The sequence below is a fragment of the Triticum dicoccoides genome, chromosome 2A (assembly GCF_002162155.2).
Source record: "Triticum dicoccoides isolate Atlit2015 ecotype Zavitan chromosome 2A, WEW_v2.0, whole genome shotgun sequence".
In the NCBI taxonomy this organism is placed as follows: domain Eukaryota; kingdom Viridiplantae; phylum Streptophyta; class Magnoliopsida; order Poales; family Poaceae; genus Triticum; species Triticum dicoccoides.
Window position 1 is genome coordinate 43,455,301 of NC_041382.1, and position 9,706 is coordinate 43,465,006.

Genomic DNA, 9,706 nt, shown 5'->3' on the forward strand with positions numbered 1-9,706 from the left:
CAAGAGTGGAACAAAACACCAAGCTTAAGGCCAAGCCTTCCACCCTTTACCAAATATATAGATGCATTAATTAGATAAGAGGTATTGTGATATCCCAACAAGTAAACATGTTCCAACAAGGAACAACATCTCCATGTTCCAACAAGGAACAAACTTCAAACTTCACCTGCAACTAACAACGCTATAAGAGGGGCTGAGCAAAGCGGTAACATAGCCAAGCAACGGTTTGCTATGACAAGGTGGGTTAGAGGCTTGGCTCAACAATATGGGAGGCATGATAAGCAAGTGGTAGGTATCGCAGCATAGGCATAGCAAAATAGAGGGCAACTAGCAAGCAAAGATAGAAGTGATTTCGAGGGTATGGTCATCTTGCCTGAAATCCCGCAAGGAAGAAGAACGAGTCCATGAAGAAGACAAACGAACGAAGTCGAACGGATCCTCATGAACACGACGTTAACGGAACCAACCCAAAGAAGCAACACCGGAAAGAAGCACACAACATAGTAAACAACCAACACATCAACATGGCACGATGCGCAAACAAGTATGATGCATGTCCGGTTTAATGAAGCATGGCATGGCAAAGTGCACAAACAATCCTACAAATTAAGTGGAGCTCAATATGCAACGAGTTGCATATCGACGGAACACCACATGCCTTGTTTAGTTCTCTCTCATTTATGTACTCAACAAAATTAAATGTTGTTAGCATGGCAAGAGGGTGAAGCACAATAAAACTATCTAATCTAGGTTTGGTACAACAAAACAACAATTCCGGAAACTCCTCATGTGCACATTTTAGGTTTGGTACTGTTCTGCCCTAAACATAATTTTTGAGTCGTTAGGCATGCAAAACAAGTACACCATGTTAAACTAGGCATTTTTCTACCCCATTTACATATAAAGATTATTAAATTCCGAGTTACGGTTATTTAGTTATGAATTAAAGCATTTTAGCATGACATAGGAGCAAATTTAAACAAACATCATTTTAAGCATGTCAAACATGGATAAAAGTGGCATAATATGAAACTACACAAAATTCTAGGCATTATATATATATATAAGTTGTTTTAATCCGATGCACGGTTGTGGAGATATTAAATGCATGAAGTTTAGGGGCTTTTCTGTAAAACTATAATCTCTGGAAAAATGATTAAATTCGTCCAGGAAAAAAAACACGTCCACTGGCTGAAACTACCTAGCCCAACAAACACATGATAGGGGCTGGGCGCTGCTCACATGGGCCAAGGCCCGTTCGGTGGAAAAGAGGCCTGACAAGGGGCTCCTGGGCCTTGGATGGATCTGGCCCATGACGGGGCCTAAGAGCGGAGCGAGTAGTTCCTGCTTGTCGTCCTCGTGCCTCCGCACGAGCAGGGAGGAGGACGCAACAGTGGCGGCGGACGACGGTAGCTCGCCAACGGGGAGGCGCGGAGGAGGACCTGGAACGGGCGAAGAAGGCCGGGATCCGCCAGATCTGGTGATGTGGGGGTCGCTGGAGCTTCCAGGGCGGCGACGGGACAATCTTGCGGGAGAGAGAGAGAGAGAGGAAGCTAATGAGGGTGAGGGAGCAGAGAGGAATCGAGGGCGGAACGGCGGCGCTGATGACCTGGGGCGGCAGCAGATGGCAGGGAAGAAGGACGAGGAGAGCGCGGGGTCGCCTGATCCAAGGTGGTCACCGGCAGCGACTCCGGCGAGCCGGCGGGAAGGACCAGATGGCGTGGTCGGGGTCGAGGGGCTCCTCCCCTCGATCCAATCAAGAGCGAGGGAGCAGAGAGTGCGGGCCAGCAACCGTACAGGCCTGGGCGGTGCTGGTTGGCTCGGTGGGTGGATCGGGAAGGCAGGGGGCTTCGGCTTTGCAGTGATTGGGCGGGCATGGAAATGGAGACGGTGGTTGGATTGGGTGGAGATGGATCCCGAGGTGGGAGATGCTGGCGGCGGGGATTGGACAGGGAGGATCCCTAGAAAATAGGGTTTTGGTCTAGGGTTAGACTAGCTATATATAGTAGGTGGGTTAGACTAAGGGGTATATCGTCCCTCCGATCGAAATCGAACGATCGCGAATAAAATAGTTAGGGAGCCCAAATAAGAAAACGGAGACATTTTGTAGATGTTTGGGGATGATCCGGACACAACGGTGGCGACAGTCTGAGTCGGGTTCGGGACAGCTTTCGGACGCGCGCGCGAGGATTGGCCGCGGGCAAACGAGAGAGGTTAGGTAGGGTATGACGGTGAGTAGTGGACTGTGCAGAAGGTCTCAGGCTGAAAGAAGAGAAGAGAGGCCCTGCGACTGTTCCGGAGACCGAAAACGTCCGACGTTAGACCGGCTACTATTGCCGCTATAGTTTAACGGTTGGGCTATCAAACGAGCTCCGAACGTGATGAAATTTGACAGGCGGTCTACCTACACTAAAATAAGACCACACGCCAACTCTCATCCCATTTCGAGAACATTTTCCGGCCACTTATAAAATACTATTTCGGACATGCCGCGGGCGTGTGCAAGTGTGTTTGGGCTCAGAACGGACAACGGATGGCACTGGGGGAACCCGGACGGATGCAGGTTTTGAAAACATGAAGATGCAATGCACATGATGACATGGCAAGATGCAACACACAAGCAAATGACATGGCAACAACAGCGAATAACTGGAAGACACCTGGCACATCGGTCTCGGGGCGTCACAACACTCCACCACTACGAGAGGATCTCATCCCGAGATCTAGAATGGCACCGGAGGGACAACGGAAAAGGAAGATAAGCGGTAAAAACTAAGTTGCTTCTTTGACAAACGAGTGAAACCACGAACCTTTAGAGGTTGAACAAATTGGAAGAAAGAATGCAATGAAGAAGAACAAAGTTGAAAGCACTACGTAAAGAAAGAGGAATAAGAAAGAACCGATTCGGGTAGCATTCTGGTTGAAAAGAGATGAAAGACTTGATAAAATGAAAAAGCTTGAGCAAACGGACACAACACTCTGGTTAAATGGATAAACCAAGAAAAGAACACGATCCTGACAAAACGAAAAGATGGGTTGACGAGAGCAACATCACAAAGCCTCCGGAACAAAATGAAGAATGAAATAGAATGAACGAAGTAGAAACCAAGATCTTGGCAGCGCACGCTTACAAACAATGCTAGAACAGGAGTTGTTAGATTATCAACAACGAAAAGATAAGCTTGATATGGTCTTATGGAATACGTCTCAAATTATGAGTTGACAATCCTGCCACTCACGGGAAAAGAATTGGATTGGTATGAACAAGGAGACGAGAAAGTATTTCACCAGGAGGATAAAGAAGAACTTGGGTCCTTTATAAGCACCATAGATAGCAACAAACCTTAGGGAAGGCTTTAGGTGAAATATAACCCAAGATAACTCCAAAGAAGAGACTGATGGATTTAAAATGCCTCATTCTTAATAACATGTGAATCATGACACATGAACTCAAATTATCAAGAATGGCATAATACCACCTCCAAAGATACGGTAGAAAGAAATTGCACTCCGGATTGCAAGATGAAGAATTCTTGAGCTCCCTAGAAATGAATCTCGATGAAAACTTTGAGAAGGAATTAATTCCTTGATGAAACACCATGTCGAGCCTCCATGAAGAACTCCGGTAACAAAAGAAAGAGAAATTGAAAACACAAGGTGAATCCTTGCAATGATTTAGATGGATCTCCGTGATAATTAGAGCTTGGAACTCTAGGAAAGAAAAGATGAAAACAAGTGAAACCGAGAATTTGGTGAACCTCTGGAATAAGGAATTAATCTCTTGGATGAAACAAGAATAAGAATTACATTATGCTTATCCTTCACCAATTTAAATTGATGACAAGAAACGGATCGCATATGACTTATTCTCGTAGAAAGGATTAAGATAGATATAGCGCAAACATGAGAAGGTCTTCAATGATCCACCGGTAGAATTTGAAAAGCATGAATGCATAGATATGATACACGAAGGAAGAAAACTCTCGAACAAACCACCGTAAGAATTGAAAAGAACAAAGTAAAGGGATGAATCACCTGGCAAGAATTGTGAAATGAAGGAAGATACTTGAGACAATCTAGATACATGAGAACGAAGAGATCATGCACTGATTAGAGGATATTTGATCGATGCACCGATAAAATTAGGAGGGTGAGAGCTGAAATCTAGAATTAATAAATCTTAGATGATGGGCTCCGGATAAACAAACTGAGAAGACTCTTGAATTGCTCCGGAAGGGTGTAAAGAATTCTCACAACCGAAAACAATTAAGAGAGAATGGCATAAAGCTAGCACCGTGAATCTTGGAGAGAATGGAGCAAGATATGGAGGAAAAATTCTTCTTCGGTCTTCAAAATCTGAGAATGACGACGAGAGACCACAAAATTGTTGAGATACTCTGGAATGGAAAATGGAAAGGTTGAGTCAACGATGAAAAGAATTGGAAAGATCTTGGAGAAAGGCATTTGACTGATGATAACTCATTCTTACGTCAAACTTTGAAATGAATTTGAGATTAACTTCGGGAGAATAAGAAGAGTCAGGTAAGATCCTGGGAAAAGACCTGTGGGTTGGGGCCCACTCAAAAGAAACACCGTTGAAATGATTAAAGGAGAGGTTGCATTGGTTGAATTAAAAGGCTTGAATGAGATAACATCCTCAAAATAACTTGAACGGATTAAGAGTGGAAACACGAATCTTCTGAGATATCTTTAGCACTTCGGAACAAAAGAATAGCAAGCGGGGAAGATTAAGAGGTGCACCGGCATAAATAGGCATTGGGCAAAAAGAAAAGGAGTATGATCAATACCAAAGCTTGAATTAAATCCACCGGAGAAGAAAATGAGTGAAGAGTGACGAACTTGAAGCTTCGTTAGAATCTTCATGAGAATCACTGGATACGAACACTGAAAGAAAAGAATGAAGAGACTTCACAAGAATAAAAGGATACTTGATTAAGAAATCCGAGTCCTTGAGGAAAAAGGGTGGGTGGGCGTGAAAACAAAGGCAACTTGGAGACGGATGAAACAAACACCGTTGAGAAGAACTGATACTAGATCTTGCGAATGTTGAAATGATCGGATCCACTTGAAGAGAAAACACGCCGGTTGAAAAAGGATTGCCATGGCAATCTCGATTATCATGAAGGATTAGTGTTCACATCGGAGTATGATACCACCGCTTAGGGAAGGTATGGAATCAACATTTGACTTCGAAGCAACTCGAATACCACAACTCAAAACAAAACAAAGGATTGGCTTGCAAAATAAGCCGGAACAAACATATGATAGAGATTTCGTCCGAAGTTTTCGTGGTGGGGCCTACACGGGCTAGATCGTACAGCACCATCATGTACAAGGCAGTGCACATGACATACGAAGCGTCCCCGAGTCGGCATAGCCAAGGACTCTTTAAGACACAACGAGACCACTGTAAAACCAACCGTGAATAGGCGGACCACTAGACGTCGAACCCCAATTTCATATCATACATCTGTCGGAAAGATATCCTAAGAGCTACTTGAATTCCCACTTATAAACTCCCAAAACTTTCCAGTTATGCAATCAGGTGTTGGGGATACAGGGGAAGCATAATATCTCACCCAAAACTAGCAAATCCTACATCCAGCTGTATCCATCCTTCAACACATAACCAAGAAACCTTCGGAAATCATCTACCTCAACCTTCAAAAAGCATCCGTTATACGAGTTATGGCAATACTCCCGAACTCCCGCCCCAGTACTGGGTGGCGTCGAGGTTATCTCACCAACAACTGCATAAAAGAGATTTTCGATGTCGGCGAACTAAACTCAGGTATTCCAGAACTGCAACGATAAAATTATGACGAAAACACCTCGGAGCTCAACTCCCCGCGACACTGCCACAAAACCCCTGACAGGAGGCACCAAGACAATGTTCTCGTCACAAAACCATCAGAACGATTCCAAGATACCCGCGTGATCCTAAATTTTTTTAGTGAAATTTGAGAAGAGAAGAGTCAAAACTCTATGTCAGGATGCCTTACCAGAGCGATGAGGAGACTGGGGAGTAAAAAGAATTCCTAAACTCTCCGATATATAAATCCTAAATGACTCAAAACATTTTTCTAGACACAACTCGGACGCTAAAAACGATCAAGCAATGGGGCTCCTATGGTCGGGGAAGGCTCTGATTACCAACTTGAAACGCCCTCGATGCGGCTATATCTCCCACGTGTCGAAGCACGACTTAGAGGCATAACCGCATTGAAAGCAATGTCGCAAGTGAGGTAATCTTCACACAACCCATGTAATACATAAGGGAAAGAGATACATAGCTGGCTTACAATCGCCACTTCACACAAGTACATGAATAAAGCATTACATCATCCAAATACAATCAAGGTCCGACTACGGAACCAAAATAAAAGAAGAACCCCAAAGGCGACAAGGTCCCCGATCGACCCCAACTGGGCTCCACTACTGATCAACTAGAACGAAACAAAACAAAGGACAAGATCTTCATCGAGCTCCTCCCGAGCTTGGTTGCGTCATCTGCACGGACTCAACAGCACCTGCAAACTGGTTTTGGAAGTATCTGTGAGCCACGGGGACTCAGCAATCTCGCACCCTCGCGATCAAGACTATTTAAGCTTATGGGTAAGGTAAAGGTATGAGGTGGAGCTGCAGCAAGCGACTAGCATATATGGTGGCTAACATACACAAATGAGAGCGAGAAGAGAATGCAAAGCATGGTCGATAAAAGTATGATCAAGAAGTGATCCTAAAACAACCTACGTCAAGCATAACTCCAACACTGTGTTCACTTCCCAGACTCCGCCGGAAAGAGACCATCACGGTAACACACGCGGTTGATATATTTTAATTAAGGTCAACTTCAGGTTTTCTACAACCGGACATTAACAAATTCCCATCTGCCCATAACCGCGGGCATGGCTTTCGAAAATTCAAAACCCTGTAGGGGAGTCCCAACTTAGCCCATGACAAGATCTCACGGTCAACGAAGGATATTCCTTCTAGCGGGAAGACCCGATCAGACTCGGAATCCCGGTTACAAGACATTTCGACAAGGTAAAACTAAACCAGCAACACCGCCCGAATGTGTCGACAAATCCTGATAGGAGATGCACATATCTCTTTCTCAGGGCACACTCAAATTGTCCTAGGTACGGGTAGGCCAGCCCAGAGTTGCCCCTGGTGGCCACCGGCAGCTGACAGGTTGGACCAACACTCAGAGGAGCACTGGCCCAGGGGGGTTAAAATAATGATGACCCTTGAGTCTGCAGAACCCAAGGGAAAGAAAATGGGTAGGTGGCGAATGGTAAAACCAATGTTGGGCATTGCTCGAGGAGTTTTACTCAAGGCGAACTGTCAAGGGGTTCCCATAATTACCCAATCGCGTAAGGAACGCAAAATCCGGGAACATAACACCGATATGACGGAAACTAGGGCGGCAAGAGTGGAACAAAACACCAAGCTTAAGGCCGAGCCTTCCACCCTTTACCAAATATATAGATGCATTAATTAGATAAGAGGTATTGTGATATCCCAACAAGTAAACATGTTCCAACAAGGAACAACATCTCCATGTTTCAACCAGGAACAAACTTCAAACTTCACCTGCAACTAACAACGCTATAAGAGGGGCTGAGCAAAGCGGTAACATAGCCAAACAACGGTTTGCTAGGACAAGGTGGGTTAGAGGCTTGGCTCAACAATATGGGAGGCATGATAAGCAAGTGGTAGGTATCGCAGCATAGGCATAGCAAAATAGAGGGCAACTAGCAAGCAAAGATAGAAGTGATTTCGAGGGTATGGTCGTCTTGCCTGAAATCCCGCAAGGAAGAAGAACGAGTCCATGAAGAAGACAAACGAACGAAGTCGAACGGATCCTCACGAATGCGACGTTAATGGAACCAACCCGAAGAAGCAACATCGGAAAGAAGCACACAACATAGTAAACAACCAACACATCAACATGGCACGATGCGCAAACAAGTATGATGCATGTCTGGTTTAATGAAGCATGGCATGGCAAAGTGCACAAACAATCCTACAAATTATGTGGAGCTCAATATGCAACGAGTTGCATATCGACGGAACACCACATGCCTTGTTTAGTTCTCTCTCGTTTATGTACTCAACAAAATTAAATGTTGTTAGAATGGCAAGAGGGTGAAGCACAATAAAACTATCTAACCTAGGCAAGGTTAAATGAGGCCAGAACAACAAAACAACAATTCCGGAAACTCCTCATGTGCACATTTTAGGTTTGGAACTGTTCTGCCCTAAACATAATTTTTGAGTTGTTAGGCATGCAAAACAAGTACACCATCTTAAACTAGGCATTTTTCAACCCCATTTACATATAAAGATTATTAAATTCCGAGTTACGGTTATTTAGTTATGAATTAAAACATTTTAGCATGACATAGGAGCAAATTTAAACAAACATCATTTTAAGCATGTCAAACATGGATAAAAGTGACATAATATGAAACTACACAAAATTCTAGGCATTATATATATATATAAGTTGTTTTAATCCGATGCACGGTTGTGGAGATATTAAATGCATGAAGTTTAGGGGCTTTTCTGTAAAACTATAATCTCTGGAAAAATGATTAAATTCGTCCAGGAAAAAAAACACGTCCACTGGCTGAAACTACCTAGCCCAACAAACACAGGATAGGGGCTGGGCGCTGCTCACATGGGCCAAGGCCCGTTCGGTGGAAAAGAGGCCTGACAAGGGGCTCTTGGGCCTTGGATGGATGTGGCCCACGACGGGGCCTACGAGCGGAGCGAGCAGTTCCTTCTCGTCGTCCTCGTGCCTCCGCACGAGCAGGGAGGAGGACGCAACAGTGGCGGCGGACGACGGCGGCTCGCCAACGGGGAGGCGCGGAGGAGGACCTGGAACGGGCGAAGAAGGCTGGGATCCGCCAGATCTGGTGATGTGGGGGTCGCTGGAGCTTCCAGGGCAGCGACGGGACAATCTTGCGGGAGAGAGAGAGAGGAAGCTCATGAGGGTGAGGGAGCAGAGAGGAATCGAGGGCGGAACAGCGGCGCTGATGACCTGGGGCGGCAGCAGATGGCAGGGAGGAAGGACGAGGAGAGCGCAGGGTCGCCTGATCCGAGGTGGTCGCCGGCAGCGACTCCGGCGAGCCGGCGGGAAGGACCGGATGGCGTGGTCGGGGTCGAGGGGCTCCTCCCCTCGATCCAATTGAGAGCGAGGGAGCAGAGAGTGCGGGCCAGCGACCGTACAGGCCTGGGCGGTGCTGGTTGGCTCGGTGGGTGGATCGGGAAGGCAGGGGGCTTCGGCTTTGCAGTGATTGGGCGGGCACGGAAATGGAGACGTGGTTGGATTGGGTGGAGATGGATCCCGAGGTGGGAGATGCTGGTGGCGGGGATTGGACAGGGAGGATCCCTAGAAAATAGGGTTTTGGTCTAGGGATAGACTAGCTATATATAGTAGGTGGGTTAGACTAAGGGGTATATCGTCCCTCCGATCGCAATCGAACGATCACGAATAAAATAGTTAGGGAGCCCAAATAAGAAAACGGAGACATTTTGTAGATGTTTGGGGATGATCCGGACACAACGGTGGCGACAGTCCGAGTCGGGTCCGGGATAGCTTTCGGACGCGCGCGCGAGGATTGGCCGCGGGCGGACGAGAGAGGTTAGGTAGGGTCTGACGGTGAGTAGTGGACTG